Below are 19,602 nucleotides of genomic sequence, written 5' to 3'. Positions count from 1 at the left end.
GCCTCCCAGCTCCCAGACCAGCAGGTGCTGTAGTAACTAGGACTCCATGGTCCAAGTGGGTTAAGGTGCAGAACTCGACCAAGACGGAGAGCGAGTGCAGGGCCTTTGGGAACCCGACACTCTTCCTTGTTTCACACACACACACACACACACACACACACACACACACACACACACACACAAACACACGGCCGGGTTTGCCATCTCCAGTCACACCCCAGACACCACGGTCCTCCCCAGACGCGCGCAGGTCGCTGCGTCCTCCTGTGGCGCGCACTCTCCACCATCCCGGGACCACTCTCCGCCTCCTCCCCTCTCCCCTGCTCCTGCAAGGGTTTCATTCCCGCCGTCCAGCCGGCCCGCTAGCCCCGCACCCAAGCTCCCGACTCTTGGTCCTTGGGGCAGGAGGAGTGGACGCTGGAGCGTGCCACGTGGAAGGCGCGCGCCAGGAGCCCTGACCACAGGTCCTTCCCGAGGGGTCCCAAAGCCTCCAGCCCTGCTCCTCCCCCCGGGTGTGCCAGACCCGCCCCCGCGCCTCCAGACGCCGTCTTGCCTGGTTGGGGTCTGTAGCGCGGAAAACGTGGCAGGCCATCTGCGACTCGGGGTCGTCTGGCTGCGCCTTGATCAGGTAGGCAAAGTAGGTGAGATCGTGGCTGTTGTGAATGAAGCGCGAGACGTGCTGTGCCTTGTGCTCGAAGATGAACACGGCCGGGTTGGGCTGCGCGGCCGCGGGGCCGACGCCCCCGGTGGCCCCGGCGCCGGGTGCGGGGACACAGCGCAGGAAGGGCGCGCTGAGCACCAGAAGCACCTCGCGGGCGGCCGGCGCCCCGCAGCCGCCCGCGTCGGGCTTCTGGCTGCGCCGCCGGATCTCGGCCATGAGCCAGGGCAGCATGGGCAGCGTGGTCCTGTGGTCCAGGCACGACCCCCCCACGTACCACAGACGGAACCGCTTGTCGCCCGGCTTCCCGGGGCCCGGCTGCGCAGGGGCGCCCGGTTCAGGCTCCAGGGGGTGCGGGAACGGCTCATCCTGAACGCAGCTGGGGGGCTCCATAACTCGCGCCTCTCGAAGGCACCGAGGAGGCCGGGTAGGCGCGCCGCGCCCCCAACTCTCGCGCCGAAGGCGCCGCCGAAACTGTGCCAACTGCCGCACCGGCGCCCGCGCCTGCTTTTGGCACGGCGAGACACCGAACTCCGCGCTTCAGCGGCCCTGCCCCATGCGGCACTTCCCCGGGCGAGGCTCGGAGACTCGGGCGGCGGGCACGGCGGGGGCGCCCCGCGGCCGGACTGGCAGGAGAGGGCGGGTTAAATCGTCATCCTCCTTCCTCGGACTAGCGCCGAGGGGCCGAACTTCCCCCTTCCTCCGCCGAGGGCCCCGCGCCGCCGCCGGCCGCCGCCTGCTCCAACGCTGCAGAGCCGCTGCGGCCGCCGCGCTCGCCTCGGGCAGGCGGAGGGAGGCTGGCTGGGCGGGGAATGGGCTCTGGGCGGGCGGGGTGACTTGGGGCGGAGCTGACTCCTACCAGGGTGACCGGCTGTCACCTGGAAGGTCGGGGCCGCCCGGCTTCGGCGCGATCAGCCGTGCCTCAGGAAGGGCGTGCGAGAACTGTTCACTGGAAAATAACCAGACCCAAACGTGGCCACGCTGGGCCGCTCCCCCAGCCGTTGCCGCGGCCCAGCTCGCTGCTCCTCCTCCCGGCTGCTCCCGTCCCTCCCTCGCTCCTTCCTTCCTTCCAGGCTGCTACTTTAACCGAGCTGCTACCCCGCCTCCCGTCCAGCGGGCGGAGAGAGCCTGGCCCCTAGAAGCTTTTCGGTGAAGTCACCTCTTCGCCTCTTCCTCCGGCCCCTGTGCCAGCCCGCCCTTCCAATCCGCCCCTGGGGCAGCGACCCCGCTGCAGGCCCGGCCACTGCCGGGATCGACTCGCCCTCTCCTTGGTCCCCGACGTCTCGGTCCTCCCGCGCGTCTCTGCTGCCCCCTGGAGAGGGGGCCCCCTCTCAAGAGGGCGTTGGGATTTCTGTTTTTTTGAACAGTATTTATTTGCGTGGCTTCAATTCCTTCTGAAGCCTGCGTAATAATTTCTGAATCTTATTTCCAAACAATATCCAAAAGAATCCTATTTTATTCATTCTGCATACCCAGCTCAGAGGTGTAGAGATTTCTCACTCTTTTATGTGTAGTAATCTATAGTTCCACGGAACTCGAAAGACATTTAAGGGATAATTTGATCATTCTAACTTTAAACCAGAAAGAAAAGTATTATTTTTTTCATTTTAGCAAATTAGATTCTCGTTCTTTTTACTCTTACTGAATTGTAATGAATTCGATAAGAGGTAAACAAAATAAAAGGGAAAGACTCTGAAAGTTCCCACCTCCCTCCAAAGTACTTACAGGAAGAATGAAAATCCAAAACCCAAAGGTTTCTCAGTGTTTTCAGTTTAATGATATTCTCACTTTCTATAAAGCCTTGGAACTATTTTTTATCCTGTTTATGTAAGATGGCTATGGTCAATTGTCACTTTTCCTGTGTTCAATTTCTGGGTACATCCTGGTGATTTTATTGGAAATAAACATCCGAGCTCCAAGATGGAGACCTTATTAATTGTTTAGGTTTAGTCATTTGATTTAACCACTCTACCACTTTGTGCAAAATAGACCCATGTCCTCAAGAAGCAGTGAAAAGTTCTTGGAATGTAGATTGAAACCTTCTAGAACCTTACCAGTAACTCTCTTATTCAGATCCCATTTTCCTAGGCTACATATGTGGGATCCATAAAAGAGAGGGAAAAAAGAACAAAGATCTGGGGAGAGCATCGTTCCACCAAGTCAAACAGCTTGGGAGCTGGGATTGAGTTTGAAGTCCCAGCAGACCATTTCCTACTGGCCAAAGAAAGTGAAGCAATAAACTTGCACTCATTGATAGAAAAACAGAAGAATTGTCTTTTATCATTGCCTCCTGCTCTGAAAGCCTTTAGCCTTTTCTTTGTAACTTTTTTGTCATGCTTGTCTTAGTATGCATTGAGTATTATTACCGCTTACCAATATCTGATCCTCTCTGCATACCGATACAAGAGAAGGCAGCTCTTCTCTGCCCCTTAAAGTTGGGCACGGTCTTAAGACTTGTTTTGGCAGTGATGACTTGGGCTGCATCTTAAGCAGAAGCATTTAATTGCCAGTAGTCTCCACTCCAGCCCCCTCTTCCACTCCAGGGATCATCATGGAAACATGTGCATATGGAGGCTGCTTGTAATCAATGCAGCCCAGAATGCTGAGCCAGCACAAAGAGGAGAGCTGTCCTGCAAGAAATATCTCCTGAATAGTCTTAAAGGCATCACCACCTATGACGTCCAAAAGTGAACCCTTATATTAAACAATAACAAAAAAATTAGTGCTCTTCTAACATCCAAATCTAAATTAAGTAGGAGTGGTAAGATATGGTCAAATCCTAGTTAAAAAACTTATACCACATGAGAAACGTGAGATCCTGCGCTAGTGTGATGGCATAAGAGCTGAAAAGTTTGTCATGGTTCTTAGCTTGTTTCCTTGCTGCTAAGCCCGAATGTGCTGTCTCTGTCTCTTTCTCTCTCTTCCACTTGGTGCCCCAACCCAACATCTACTTTTCCTCCTTGCTTAAAAATCTCCGAATGAATGTACATTTTCTGAAGCTCAAAACACGTCTTTCTAGTCCTATATCTGTGGCTCCTGTCTCCCCTATTCACACATCCAGACACCAGACCTCACCTCCATCCCCAACCGCATACCAGGCTCACTCTCCATGGGGCTTCACAGGTGCCTTCCTCTCCCTATTGCTCTTCCTGTCGCTCCACAACTTGAACTTCCCTCATCCTTCGCTACTTGAGTGTCCATTCATTAAGGGGCAACTCAAAAGTCACTCTTCTGTGAAGATGTTTCTCACCAATCCAGAGTTAGCAGCCCTCTCTTTGCTCTTTTTTAATGCATTCCTCTATTATAGCTCTTAACGCATTCTTTGTAATTATCGAGTGATGTGTCTGTGTTCCCCACCACAAAGAGGGCATCTTGAGAGAGGGATTATTTTTTTGGCCCATATTTTCCTCCAGCAAGGTAGCCGACATATAATAGGTTCTTAATAAATGTTGAATGAATGAACAAATGAATAGCAAATTAGAATTTAAGAACCCGAAGATTAAAATGAGAGTTTTAATATCATAGAGGTGATGTACCAAGTGGTTTAGTTAGCTAATTTCATAAACATACTAAATGTATCTACCAGCTAATTATCAAGTACTAGAAAATAATAGGATGCCTCCCAACAGTTGTAATGGAGCTCCGAATGGAGTGGCAAATAGAGCGCAAGCATTCGTGACTGAATAAAATTTTGAGATAATAACAGGGTTTTCCCTCTATTGTTCCTTTGTTCCCTGTGACCTTCCCTCAGCCCGGGCAGCCAGGGCACTGCATCTCCTCTGCTCCAGTGGAAGGATGACACAGCAGAATACAGATAACAAAAGAGTCCATTCTTAGCCTTCAGGTTTCAAAAACTAAAGACTTGGCAAAGGCAAAAGATTTAGAGTATGTGCTCAGAGTCAGTTTCTCTTGCTCTAGATACTTAGAAAAGTTTCCCCAAACTTGGAGATGAAGAAGGAATAAATAAGAGGTAACTACTAGGAAACCAAAATACAATGTATGACTTTCAAACCAGTAGAATATTTATCCATTTGGTGGAAAAGGGAAGAGAAAAAAAAGAAAAAGAAAACCAACAATGAAACAAAAATAAAGTGTGATAAGTAGAAAACTGAAAACAGTATGGCTGCAGTAACTCCAAATAGCAACTATAATGTAAATTAGTTCACCTAACCCACAAAAAGGTAACAACGTAAAGTTATCCAGGAATCTGTTGTTTACAGAATCAGTTTTACTTATTTTTGTTTATTTATTTATTTTGAGAGAGAGAGCAAGGGGAGAAGCGAGAAAGGGAGAGAGAATCCCAGGGAGGCCCCACACTGTCAGCCTAGAACCCTACCTGGGCTCAAATTCAGGAACCATGAGATCATGACCTGAGCCGAAATCAAGAGCTGGAGGCTTAACCAACTGAGCCACCCAGGCACCCCTACAAAATCACTTTTATCTGTTTTAAAGGATATTTTTTATTTTATTTGTTTATTTATTTATAAACGTTCTTTGATTTTTTTTTTTTTTTAATTTACATCCAAATTAGGTAGCATATAGTGCAACAGTGATTTCAGGAGTAGATTCCTTAGTCCCCTTACCCATTTAGCCCATCCCCCCTCCCACCACCTCCATAACCCTCAGTTTGTTCTCCATATTTATGAGTCTCTTCTGTTTTGTCCCCCTCCCTGTTTTTATACTATTTTTGTTTCCCTTCCCTTATGTTCATCTGTTTTGTCTCTTAAAGTCCTCATATGAGTGAGGTCATATGATATTTGTCTTTCTTTTACTAATTTTACAAATACCCTCCAGTTCTATCCACGTAATTGCAAACGGCAAGATTTCATTCTTTTTGATTGCCGAGTAATACTCAATTGTATATATATATATACCACATCTTCTTTATCCATTCATCCATCGATGGACATTTGGGCTCTTTCCATACTTTGGCTGTTGTTGATAGTGCTGCCATAAACATGGGGGTGCATGTGTCCCTTTGAAACACCACACCTGTATCCCTTGGATAAATGCCTAGTAGTGCAATTGCTGGGTGTAGGGTAGTTCTATTTTTAGTTTTTTGAGGAACCTCCATACTGTTTTCCAGGGTGGCTGCACCAGCTTGCATTCCCACAAAATCATTCTTAAAACGCAATCATACAGAGGGGCATCTGGGGGACTCAGTTGGTTAAGCATGGGATTCTTGATTATGGCTCAGGTCGTGATCTGAAGGGTCAAGCCCCTCTACGGGACTCTGTGCTGACTGCTGGGAGTCTGCTTGGTTTTCTCTCTCCCTTTCTTTCTCTCTCTCAAAATAAATAATAAATAAACATTAAAAATAATTAACAATCATATAGAAACAGTGCAATAAACAAATACAAGAAAGTATATCAGGCATAGGTAAATGAAAATAAAGCCAGGGTAGTGGTTTCAATATCAAATTAAATAGAAAGTAAACTAATGAAGGGGGTCACAAAGAAAATTTTGCCAGTGAAAGTACTAAGAAGATACTATTTTTTAACACATAGACACTAAGGAAATTGATTCCAGATACATAAAACAAATAAAAGACTGACAGGAAACATAAATACATCAACACTTTTAGTTGATGACTTTAACAAATCATTCTCAGATACAGTAAAATTAAATAAACTAAGAATAATCAAATTTATAAGTTTGATGAGTAGAGAATGCAAAATTTTTACAGAGTACCTATGAAAGAAACAAAAATTGGCAGTGCGCCGTGTCACACAAGAAACCCATAAATTCCAAAGAATTGCAGTCATATAGATCATGTTTTCTGACTATTATTCAAGGCAAATTAAAAACAAAAACATAGGTTTTAAAAATCATTATGTCTGAAGAGTAAAAACATAATGTTGGATAATCCTGATCAAAAAGAAAATTATGAAAGAAAATTCTATTACATGGAATTAAGTGATAAAATAATTTTATGCCAAAACTTGTCAAATACAGGTAAATGTTTTGATTAATACAATAAATAATAATAATAATAATAATAATAAATAATAAATATTAATAAATAAATAATAAGTAATAATAAAACTAAAATAATAAATAATAATAAATAAAATAAATAATAATAAAACTAAAATTTAAAAAAAAGAATGAATGAAAGTAAATGAACTAAAAATTAAACTTAAAAAAAGTAGAAAAACTGTCATGGAGAAGCCCAAAGAAATAATTAAGGAGAACGCAATAGAGATCAATTTAGAAATTAGGAAAATAAAAAATGGGAAAATAATAGAAATTAATAGCAAATAACAATCTCTTCATGTCTGTAAATCATCTGTATTTCTCCTTGAAGTATTTGGTGCTCATATCTTTGCATTTTTTTTCTTAATGTTTTATTTATTTATTTATTTATTTATTTATTTATTGAGAGAGACAGAGAATCCAAAGCAGGCTCCACACTGTCAGCACAGAGCCCAATGTGGGGCTCAAACTCACAAAAGAACACACAAACCATGAGATCATGACCTGAAGTTGAACGCTTAACAAACTGAGCCACCCTGGCACCCCGCCCCCCACTTTTGGTTAAGTCTGGGTCGAATTACAAAATTATTCTGAATGTGGGCATTAAGGATAATAACATTTTGTCCAAAATAGATTTCATATGTTTTTCCCAGTTTATCATTTATCTCTTTTGAACATAACAAAAAGAAAGAATACAGATTTTTTGTTTCAAACATTCATGGAATATTCAAAGACATTAACCACACCTTACCTTTTGACATTAAGATGTCTTGACAAAAATGTAGGTAATTATTCATTTACGTCAGCCCACACCTCAAATACAGGCATTACTTATTAACACTCTTGACAGATAAATGAATGGTAAGAATAGAAAAGTGCCATTTTTTTTTAAGTTAGGAAACTGAAGCACAAGCTAAGTGGGTAATGAGAGTAATGTGGTAGAATACGAATGGAACGCATGGCGACTGATGGCTAATCAAATGCACAGTCCTTTGCACACAGAAGGTGATCAATAAATCTGTAGTGGATGAATGGATTTACAGCTCTCTCAAATACCAAAGAACAGAATCAGCTAGTTCCAGAAGTTAAAATTTTTTACAACGGAAACAGATTTTTCTTCTACCATAAGGCTGGGATAATTTTACAATAGCTATTTTTGTCTTACTGTGTAATTCAGAAGTGCCTCAAGTGGTATGAAAAATTCTGTTGTCATAAAACCTGTTTGAGGGGTAAAAGGAAACAGTTAAAAAGAACATTTATTGGGGCACCTGGGTGGCTCAGTCGGTTGAGCATCCAACTTTGGTTCAGGTCATGATCTTGCAGTTTGTGAGTTGAAGCCCCTCGTCGGGCTCTGTGCTGACAACTCAGAGCCTGAAGCCTGCTTCACATTCTGTGTCTCCCTCTCTCTCTACCCCTCCCCTACTCATAGTCTCTCTCTTTCTCTCTCTCTCTCTCTCAAAAATAAATAAACATTTAAAAATTTAAAAAAAAAGAACATTTATTTAGTGCATGCTTTCAGGTCAGCTTCACCTCAACCAAGGGTATGAAATCAACCACAGGTTTTGAAGTACTATATATTTGAGTGAGGATATTAGTGTAGTGAGATTAAACATTTTCCCCACTAGACACTCCTTTATCACTGAATGAAATTTCACATTTATGCTCTTCAGAATTATGTAGATTTACATTGATATAATTGACTATTTCCTCTTGGACTTAGTGAATTTTTTTTGCAACCAAAAGCATATTAATACTGAAAAAAACTGTCCACCTGTAAAAATCTTCTTGTTTAATTACTATTTCTAATGGGCTCTAACAAGATTAAAAAGAAATCTATTTTAAGTCTGTCATGAATGAACTAGTTCGTATTTTCCTTGCAGATTTTACTTTTTAATGTTTATTTATTTTGAGAGAGATAGAGACAGCATAAGCAGAGGAGGGGCAGAGAGAGAGGGAAAGAGAGAATCGCAAGCAAGCTCCGTGCTGTCAGCACAGAGCCTGATGTGGGGCTCGAACCCACAAACTGTAAGATCATGACCTGAGCCAAAACCAAGACTCAGACGCTTAACTGACTGAGCCACCCGGGTGCCCCCATTTCCTTGCTGATTTTAAAATGGATCATTCAAGCTTCTAATACAATAGAGATTAAAATGAACAAATATATAAGTAGTATTTTTAAAACCTATAATTCTTTGGAATAGGCAATATATGTAGATGGTAGAAAATTCAAAAGTTACAAGAAATATAAATACAGCTAAATACAAGCTTTCCTTCCACTCCTTTGCCCAGCAACCCATTTTCTTTCTGGAAGCAGCCATTTTTACAGGTTACTATGCATGAATCTGAAAATGAGACAATAATAATGGCCCCCATTTGTTGAATACTTACCTACTCTGCATGAAGGATTTTCACAACAATCATCTGGGATAAGCAGTACTATTTTTTTTTTTTTTCCTTTTTTACTAAGGAGATGTATGCCATTTTTGATGTGGCCTCTTCTCTATGACTGGCTGTGGAGAGTCTATTCTGCCAGTCTTTGGGTCATTTTCTGGGCTATTTACACTGATACGGATGTTACCTAAGTGTATCTGTGGAATGAGGTGATCTTAAAACTCTCCTCTTCTGCCATATTATCTAGAAGCCCCAGATAAGTAGTACTACTATTCTCATTTTATAGGTGAGAAAATAGTCATACAGGCATTAAGAATCATTTTAAGGGTCACACTTTGTATGTAGGATTTGGTTCAAACAAGGGCCACTGCACATATTTGTACAGATTGTATCAAATAGGTAGTATAATAAAGACAACAGTTAAGAAGAAACTACCTGACAGGTCGTGATCTCATGGGTTGTGAGTTCGAGCCCTGCATCAGGCTCTGCACTGACAGCACGGAGCCTGCTTGGATTCTCTCTCTCTCCCTCTCTCTCTGCCCCTCCTTCTCTGTCTCTCTCTCTTTCTCTCAAAAATAAATACATAAATAAACATTAAAAAAAGAAAAGAAGAAAGTAGCTGAACTAGAGTAACAGTTTCTATGCTAATAGAGATTTGATAAAACTTACAATGATGCCCTAAAAGCCTCTTTAGCTATTAAGAGTTACTTTTTTACTTATAGGTGATACTTATTGGATACCTACTGTGGTCCAGGCATTGGAAACATACTTGCCAGCTCCATGGTGTTTGTCCAGTGAAGGTTGCAGATGAGCGAAATGGGGCCATGGGAGGATGCCATAACAAAACTCTAAAATATGTGACTTTGATTCCAGGACCAGGTGGCACATAGGAAGGAAACTGTTAGTGGAGGTTGGAAAAATACCAGAATAATTATTTCTGGAGACTGGAGAAATGGTGAGAAAACTGTTATAGAAGCTTAAAAAATAGTGACTCATGTTATGTAGCAGGCATTCCCTGCTGTAACTTGAAAGATAGTGTCTTGATGGACTTTGGGGTTTGAGCAGAGATTTCTAAGCAGAAAACTGAGAGTATCAGCCAATTTATACTAGCTGAAGTATAAGGAGCTTCAAGAAAAAATGGACTTAGAAAAGAACTGGCCAATTTGTAAGCAGAATCTAGAGATTCAGAGAGGCTAGAACCTGCCAGTCTGGAATATAAATTATCTCTTATTTACAGCTTCTCAAGCAAGTAAGATTCTCAAATTAAGACACGGCCCAAGGATAAAGGTCAAATCAAAAATATGGCTGTAAGACACTTTTTAAAGGCTTCTAAAGAATTAAAAAAATTTTTTTTTAATGTTTACTCATTTTTTGAGAGAGTGAGCCTGAGTCGGGGAGGGGCAGAGAGAGAGGGAGACACCAAATCTGAAGCAGGCTCCAGGCTCTGAGCTGTCAGCACAGAGCCTCATGTGGGGCTTGAACTCACAAACCATGAGATCATGACCTGGCTGAAGTGGGATGCTTAACCAACTGAGCCACCCAGGCACCCCAAGGCTTCTAGGGAATTTAAATCGGTATTTTATCAGCTAAACAAAATGGTTTCTTGAAAGCTTAAAGATGTAGTCCCACAGAAGCCTGATCCCAAAGTAGCAGTAAATCAGTCTAAAGGAGAAAACTGTGTTGAAAACAATTGTGGCTTTGGCTTCTAAAGCATGGAGTGGGATTTGATCTGATATATAGAAAGCCCCCAAAGTTCTTTAGGGAATTGTATTAGCAAAAGTACTGCCAGCCTAGACTCATAGAGACCATGACTATTCAGATTGTAAAGAGGTTTCTGGGCCCCTAACTTTACACAGACAGGAACAGCAGGAAAGTCGTTCAAAGGGTATTTGGGGGGATGTAATGGAATTGGGCATTTGGATTTTAAGTAACTGTGGGATTTTAGAGCAGAGAAATCAGAGGATATTTGAGCAGAGAAATCATACAGTTCTGAACCCTGAGAGACAGATCTGGGCTACATATATAAATTTGAGAGTCATTAGCACATAGTAAAAATACAAAAGTACAAATCCAAGCTTTCACCCTTGGTTGAAGTATAGGTGAAATCTTGGGACCCCATATCACATTATTCAATGAGAGTCCTAATAGAAGCAGAAAATGGCTGACACAAGTGACAATGCATGGCACTGGTTTAGTTATACAACACTATCCTATCAGGCAGGTGTTTGGAAAGAAAAAAAAAATCACCCAAAGTGAGTTCAAATTAAGACGTGAATGAAAGGAGTAACAAAGGTGTGGGCAGATATGATGGAAAAAACAGAATATCAAGGCATGGAGAGACTTGCAACAATGGGAAACCATTATTACACCTAGAACCAAAAAGTCAATAGTAAAAAATGTCAATGGAACCTCACAGGAGGCACAGCCCAGAAGAGCCTTTAGTTGGGGAGCCACACAGCTACTGCTAGAGATAGGACACTGAGCAGGGAAGGGGCAGAGGAGAAATACTCTGACCTTGCTGGCCTCCTGGTTTGCATCTCCTGCTGGTATACCTCCCATGGGACAAGCCCAAGGAGCACAGGTGATATAAAGGACAACATTCCAGGGCATAAGACAAGGAAGAGAAGGGCAATGTATCCAATACACAAATGCAGAATAATAAGCACAGGATTTAGGGTAAAGGTGAAGATTTAATAATACTTATAAATCACATATCACAAACTCGCTAAGGATATGTAGCACGAGCCAGGAGGGAAGGCAGCTATGTTCAATGTACATATACAGGTTCTGTCCCTTATAAATATGAATTACTGAAGGCGCCTGGGTGGCTCAGCCGGTTGGGTGTCAGACTTTGGCTCAGGTCATGATCTCATGGTCCTCGAGTTCAAGCCTCACGTCAGGCGCTGACAGGTTGGAGCCTGGAGCCTGCTTCAGATTCTATGTCTCCCTTTCTCTCTGCCCCTTCCCCGCTTGTGCTCTCTCTCTCTCTCTCTCTCTCTCTCTAAAAAATGGATGAACATTAAAAAATTTTAAATATGAATCACTGGACAGTTTGCTGAGAACAACAAAAAGAACCTTTTTTGTGTGATAGTCTACTTTTTCATTACAAAAGGATTATCATCATCTTCTTTGGAATGTAACATTAACTCAAGACAATAAATACTGCAAAGTTTGTTTTTCATTTTGTTGTGATAATGTGTTAATGCACCACATCAATGTTGCCTGAAACTTCATTGTTGTAACAGTTGACTCCACACAGCTACATTGTAAAATATCCCCAGCATTGTGATGACTAAGATACTACTATAAACCTAGTAACTTTCTTCTGTCACTCCACTGGTATTTAATTGGCATGAAATAGATTGTTAATCAGGGTTCGTTAACAGATTTATTTTTTCCTTCCCCTTATAGAATTATTTAAACAAAACAGTCTTTGAGATTCCAGCAGCTTCATGTCAAGACAATGTCAAGTATCTTTCTTACTTGACTTGGATGATAATTACAGTCTCAGGAGCTGATGACATCAACCATATTGTGCTGACAAAGAGAAGGCAAGATTGCCGAGGAAACCCTGAGGAACATCAACACTTAAAGGAAATACAGACCAAAAAGCCTGGGAAGGATGCACCAGAGACATAGGGGGAATGTGGTATCAGGGACACCCTGTTTAAGAAGTGGTCCACATTTTTAAATGCGGCATCCAGATCAGACCAAGTGAGAACTGAAGTGGTTCCATTCAGTGTAGCCACAGGCTGGTTTTTGATGACCACAGCAAAAGCCCTCTTACTAGAGCCATAACAGCAGAAGCTAAAATGCTGTAGATTGCAGAATGAATGTGACATGCAGACATGAAAACACTGAGTATGGATGGTGTTTTAGGGATGTTTGGCTTTGAAGAGAAGATAGGGTTGTCGCTGAAGAAGGGGGCATGGTGAAAGGAGGGATTTTTTTCTTTTTCGGTTGGTTTGGTTTAGTTGGTTTTTCGATGGGAGAGAGCGTTGAGCATGGTTAAATGCTATTGAGAGAAGTTGAATCCACAACAGAGAGAGGAGCTGATCAATGGATGGAGCATCGTGTCTGTTACAGAGTGGGTGCTCAGTGTTTATTAAATAAATGAGCAAATCCCTTGAGAAGCAGGGAGGCATTCAATCCAGAGACCAGGTGAAAGGCTTATCTGTAGACAAGAGGTAAGATATCTCTTCCATCAAAAAAGCAAACAAGAGGAAGTAAGTGGAGATGCAGGTCCTTTGGTAGATGTGGTATGAAGAACTAGAGAAATTTCCATCAGTTTCTTGAGTGTCTCTTGATTTCGGCTCAGATCATGATCCCAGGGTCATGGGATCAAGCCCTGTGTTGGGCTCCACACTGAATGTGGAACCTGCTTAAGATTTTCTCCCTTTCCCTCGGCCCCTCTCCCCTACTCGTGCATTCTCTCTCTGGAAAATAAACTAAAAACATTTCCATCAGATGACTTCTATTTTCTCTATTAAATGAAAGATGGGATCATCCGAGGGAAATAAAAGTATATTGGAACCACTGAGAATAATGAAAAAGGTTTGTGAAATACTTTCATGTTCTGGAGAGATGCTTCAGAGGAATGCCCCTTTAAGCACCTGCCAGCCTCTGCAGCATATAGTGGCTCATGAAAAGGGTTGCCCTGCATATACTCCCGGTACTGGGCCTTGGTATTGAATCCGGTCATCTGGCACCTGTACCTTTTCCTCACTCACTTGAAACTCTACACCACAGACTTCAATATTTGCTCTCTCCTTTATTTTCCTGATAGTGCTCCACCAGATTTGAAACATGATGGCTCCTGGGAGTCCATGGCCTTCCACAGTTCTGCCTCCCCTCCCCCAGACAGTGTTACATCGTTCCACCTTGAGGGCATTTCTTACAGTTCATTACGGTACTGAGACCTGCCTACCCAGATACCCACCCAACCATCAGGGCACCCACCAGCCTTCAAAGGAGCAAACTGAGCATAACGTATGAGAAGTAGGGTGGGCCTACTTCATTGTCCACATAGTCCCTTCCCACAGAACTTGAGTCGTCTTTGGGCAGAGTTATAAGGGCCATAGAAACCTCCCTGTAAGTCCCTGCTCTAGCCTCCCAAGGGCTTAAACCCTCTACTGTTTCCTGTGGCTGATGGTGGAAAGGACTTCTCTAAGAAGAGATCCTGCTCAAAAGCTACAGCACTATGACCTTAGCCCACGGCGTCAAAGGAAACCCGATCAGGATATTCACAGAAAACCTAACAGCCCCCTGAAAGAGAACATAGTCATAAGATGAGTGGTTTTGTTACACAATCAGAGGAACTGCCAAATCTATATAAGGATAAATATTATAACCCAGCATGAAAATGGAACAGAAGATTCAGTAAACTATATGTTAATTTGCAGTCCTTACCTAACCAATAAACAACATGTGTATAATGCATTTGCTTACAAATTTTAGGGAATCTTAAATCAGTTCTCAACATTTAGCTTCATAGAAAACTTGGCCAAAATAGCTGATTAACTAGCAGTGAGATTACTGAAGAGAATATACTGAAAAAGGTGGCCTAGAAAATTCATTTTTAAGCATATGGGTTGAAGGACAGGATGAAAGAAATAAAAACTGATGGCTGAGGAGTTAAAAACAAAACACTCCAGGGAAGCAGTGGGATTTCTTCTGGATTAGTTACTAACTTTCCTCATCAATTTGCTCTAATATGTGTGGAATAGGTTATTTAGATGAGGCAGTATTTTTTATGGTTATGGCTACAACTCTAGAGTAGAATTATTAATCTGTTTTGGATCATTAAACTCTGTACGTACCTTTTATTAAAATTCCACTCCCTTCTTGGGGCGCCTGGGTGGCGCAGTCGGTTGGGCGTCCGACTTCAGCCAGGTCACGATCTCGCGGTCCGTGAGTTTGAGCCCCGCGTCGGGCTCTGAGCTGATGGCTCGGAGCCTGGAGCCTGTTTCCGATCCTGTGTCTCCCTCTCTCTCTGCCCCTCCCCCGTTCATGCTCTGTCTCTCTCTGTCCCAAAAATAAGTAAAAAACATTGAAAAAAAAAATTTAAAAAAAAAAAAAATCCACTCCCTTCTCAGCTACCCATTATGATATTCCATTTTAAAGTAATTCTCCTTGGGACATCTGGAGATGTCCAGTCAGTTAAGCTTCTGACTTTGGCTCAGGTCACCATCTCCCAGTTCATGAGTTGGAGCCCCACGTTGGGCTCTGTGCTTATAGCTCAGAGCCTGGAGCCTGCTTCAGATTCTCTCTCTCTCTCTCTCTCTCTCTCTCTCTCTCTCTGCCCCTCCCCTGCTCATGCTCTGTTTCTCTCTCTTTCTCAAAAATAAAGATTAAAATAAAATAAATAAAGTAATTCTCCTTTGTTAAGTGATCCATTGCTTTCCTCAAAAAAAAAAAAAAAAAAAAAAAAAAAAAAAAAAAAAGGCAGTGAGAGGCAGATCTCTAAAAGAGATCTTCCTTTTTCCTCTTCTCCTTTTCCTTCTTCTTCCTGTTACTTTGCAATAACAGAAGGATTCCTGGAATAAGGGATGCTAGAAAATCTATCTTTTTGGAGTTCCCCATTATAAAAGTGTGGGAAAACTGATTTCATTTTCCAAACAAGCAGTAGAAAAGAATTGTGGCCAAATTTCATGCAAAAAAAATATTATGAGAAAAGAAGAAATAAGGAGACTAAAACCCACACACACAATGATGAAAACTCTTCAGAAAGATATGCAAACACATTGTGAAACTGTAAAATTTAATATTTCCAAATAAGCTAAAAAATTTTAAGAAAATATAGCAGCCATTAAAAAAAGACCCACATAAATTAGCATTAGAAAAACTCAAAAACTGCAAAACAAGAACCTGGGGTTCTAAAGCGGGAAACCAAGATTTCTGCTAATCTTCTTTTATCTGTCCCTTCAAAGACCAACTGGAACCCATTCATCTCTGGGCTAGCTTGGCCTTTGCCATGGCTCTCAGCAATATAGATATGTCATAGCAGATTAAGCACATGATAGCCTTCATTGAACAGGAAGACAATGAGAAAGGAAAAGAGGCAAAGGCAGTGTAAAACATTAGAAAGGTGCAACCTTGTGCAAACAAAAAGACTGAACGTTACAGAACATTATGAAAGGGAAAAATGCAGATTGTGTAGCAGAAGGAAATTTAAATGTCCAACTTGAATCAAGAAAATTTAAAAGTCCTCTGAGCCAGAAGTGACCTTCTTAATGACCCAAGAAAAGCAAAATAGATGCTCAGTAAGGTGGTAAAAGGTACAACCAGGCACTGAGTGCTGGAAGCACTGGTCGTCAAGGGTTTATACCAGTTGCTATAGCTTCTAATGACTGCTGCAGGAATCAGGATCTCCTTCCATTAAAGGCGGCTGAAGTGCAAAAAATGATCCTTGTAGACAAAATCCCACGAAAAAGATGCTGAGGTCTAAATTGATCAGAGGCCTACTTGTCTGACTAAATAGCTGGCAGTGTTGAAATCCATGATGAGGTCACAAAATAAAGGTTTCCAATACCCTAAAAAGCCAGCTGGATCTCTTAGGTTCAGGAATGATGCCAGAAATATGGTGAGCCTTGTTTGGCATGAATAGCAACAGAAAGGTTTTGGATTAAGCCTTTGAGAGGTGGAGCTTTCTCCACTGCATGTAACTATAATAATAAAGCATCTGATATTTGAAAAAAAACAGGATTTTCTAGGTCACTTCCTTTTTGATGTTCTGATATAGTTCTCTCTATTCATTAGTGGAATACCTCTTCCATAGCTATTGCCTTTGTTCTAATCATTAACATGGGGAGAAAGATGTCCTTGAAATACAGGAACATGCCTCCAATTCTAGAAGTAATGCAACTTTCAGGGGTTCTGAGCATGAGGTAGAGGAGATCAGACAATGGTTGTGTGACTTTCATCCAGTTTTCTGCCCTTTTTCTACTTCCAGAGATCTAATTCAGAGAATTTTACGTGAGACAGACCAGGGTAGACTTGAGTCCCCTCAGTCCTGACCACAAAATCCAGTGTTCCTGGACAGCTGAAACCCTATGCCTGTTGAGTAGCATGTTGGCAGATATGCAGAAGCAGGATGCTTCCCAAAGAAGGGATTCTACTAGGAAGACTGGCAAAGACCCAACCAAATCAGTCTGCACGAAGGTGGACTCCAGTGCTGCCCTTTCACCTATTTGTTCCCTCATTACAATACTGAAAATCACGCCCAGAGGTGGGGATTTAATGCGCTAATGAGACATGTGGTACATGATGAAGTATGTTTTGTCCGCTGTACCTGCATGCCGAACTTCTTGTATTTCCCCGCCCCTACATGCTTAGATGTCACTCCTTTCCCACGTCAGTTTCTTTAAAACCTTGCCTCAGCCTTTGTTTGGAGAGCCAGCATGAAGGACCCTTTTGGATGTGCTATGTCCCTTGCAGGGGAGCCCAAGCCCCAATAAAAGCCTTGCCTGGAAACTCCAGCTTGGCCTCTAGTAAATTACTATTGCTTGGAGAGCCCAAGGTCCTGAGTGGGTGACATAAGTACCTTTAAGTCTCTGCTCTTTTGATTTAAAATGCATGTGGCAAACATTCATTATTGCAGTAGTAGCTTCGCTGTTATTTGGGCCTAGTAGTTTTCCTCATAAGTAAATGTGAAACAGGTTTATGTGAGAAGAAAAATGAAAAAACTCAGGACATAACTAAATATTTCTTAACAAAGCATAAACAAGAAGGAACATAGAGCATATAAAAGCAACAAATAGTGTCTTAACAGAAATAGAACTGTAAGAGAAGAAAAATGCTAAAAATCAAACAGAAATGAAGGAAAGGGTGAAAAGGATTTGAAAGTAACAGATAAAGAAGACAAAGAAAGTTCCTACATATGTATATCCAGAAATACCCAAAGAAGAGAACCAGAGCAATAGAACAGAACAAATGTGAAAATAATCTAAGAAACTTTTCCTGACAAAAAAAAAAAAAAAAAAAAAAAGAAACCTGGAAAATCTATTGAAAAGCAAATCATGTGCCTGAAAAAACTGACCCCAAAATGGCCGACATCAAGAATTATTCTAGTAAGATGAATGAATTTTATTTTATTTATTTATTTATTTATTTATTTAAAAAAAATTTTTTTTAACATTTATTTATTTTTGAGACAGAGAGAGAGCATGAACAGGGGAGGGTCAGAGAAAGAGGGAGACACAGAATCTGAAACAGGCTCCAGGCTCTGAGCTGTCAGCACAGAGCCTGACGCGGGGCTCGAACCCACACACCGCGAGATCATGACCTGAACCGAAGTCGGACGCTCAACCGACTGAGCCACCCAGGCGCCCCAAGATGAATGAATTTTAAATGTTTATTTATTTATTTTGAGAGAGAGAGAGAGAGAGCGCGCCAGCAGGGGAGGAGCAGAGACAGAGAGGTAGAGAGAAAGAATCCCAAGCAGGCTCTGCACTGTCAGCAAAGAGCCTGACACGGGGCTCAATCCCACGAACCATGAGATCATTACCTGAGCCAAAATCAAGTCAGATGCTTAACTGACTGAACCACTTACACACCCCACTAATGAATTTTAAAGAATAACTTTAAATATTTTTTATATCAAGGAAAAAAACCCAAAAAACAAAAATGCAATCACTTCTAAGAGAAATGATATCAATTGCCAGATATTTCTACCTCAACCCTTTATGGGTTAAAGATAGTAGAGTGACATATTTAACACACTCAAGGCGAGAAAATGTGACCTAAGGGTTCTGTACCATGCAAACTTATATTCAAGTATAAAGACCATAGACAAATTGTTATGAACATTCGTGAACTAAAGAAATATTGTTTCCATGCCCCTTCCTAAGATATCTACCGGAGAATAAGCTTCCAACAACCAAAATGACTAGACAGACATCAACATCAGGACTGGTGGGAACCATTACATATATATTGACTTATGGAACTAAGACAAAATAATGGATACAAAGGACAGGGTATAATATGTTATTGGTCACATGCTCTAATGAGGTGGAGAGTACAATTATCAAACATAGGAGGAGGGGGTGTGAAATGGGGAGAACATATGAAAAGTAGAACAGGCACGCTGACTGCCTTATAGTTATTACCTGAAAATAAGAAGATATTACTTCACATCAGATGCTGGGAGAGAGTAAGAGGAGGAAGGAAGAAAAGGTGGTCAGCCAATTTTGCTTATTTCTCATAGTAGAGAATAGAAAATTACTAAGGGTACAACATAATGGTATTAGTATACAAGCAGCCTTCCAAGCAAAACCAAAAATTTTACCAGTAAAAGAAAAGCTGGGGGCGGGGGGGATGGAAGGGGAGAGGAAACCAAGATTATTTGTATAGAGCGCTTAATATGTATCTATTAATATAATATAAAGATAATATGGCAGTATGAGAGCCCTTGCCAGAGCAATTAGGCAAGAAATCGAAATGAAAGCCATCAAAAATTGGAAGGAAAGAAGTAAAACTGTTATTTGCAGATTAAATGATATTATACATAGAAAATCCTAAAGACTCCATCAAAAAACTATTTGAACTAATAAAAGAATTCAGTAACATTGCAGGAT

At 41.8% G+C, this 19,602-nt stretch overlaps 1 protein-coding gene across 1 annotated transcript in view; it reads left to right on the top strand.

The window, feature by feature from the left end:
* Positions 1-522: 522 nt before the first annotated feature.
* Positions 523-19,602, top strand: part of UCHL3 (ubiquitin C-terminal hydrolase L3) — a 101,202-nt gene continuing 82,122 nt past the window's right edge. The window contains exon 1 of the mRNA XM_078432800.1: positions 523-628. The gene's annotated coding sequence lies outside the window, so the exon portion shown is untranslated. The remainder of the gene's footprint in view (positions 629-19,602) is intronic.

Source organism: Panthera onca, chromosome A1 (genome assembly GCF_046562875.1).
Source record: "Panthera onca isolate mPanOnc1 chromosome A1, mPanOnc1 haplotype 2, whole genome shotgun sequence".
Classification (NCBI taxonomy): Eukaryota; Metazoa; Chordata; class Mammalia; order Carnivora; family Felidae; genus Panthera; species Panthera onca.
The sequence above is the reverse complement of the archived record's forward strand: the minus strand, read 5'-3'. Positions and strand labels throughout refer to the sequence as shown.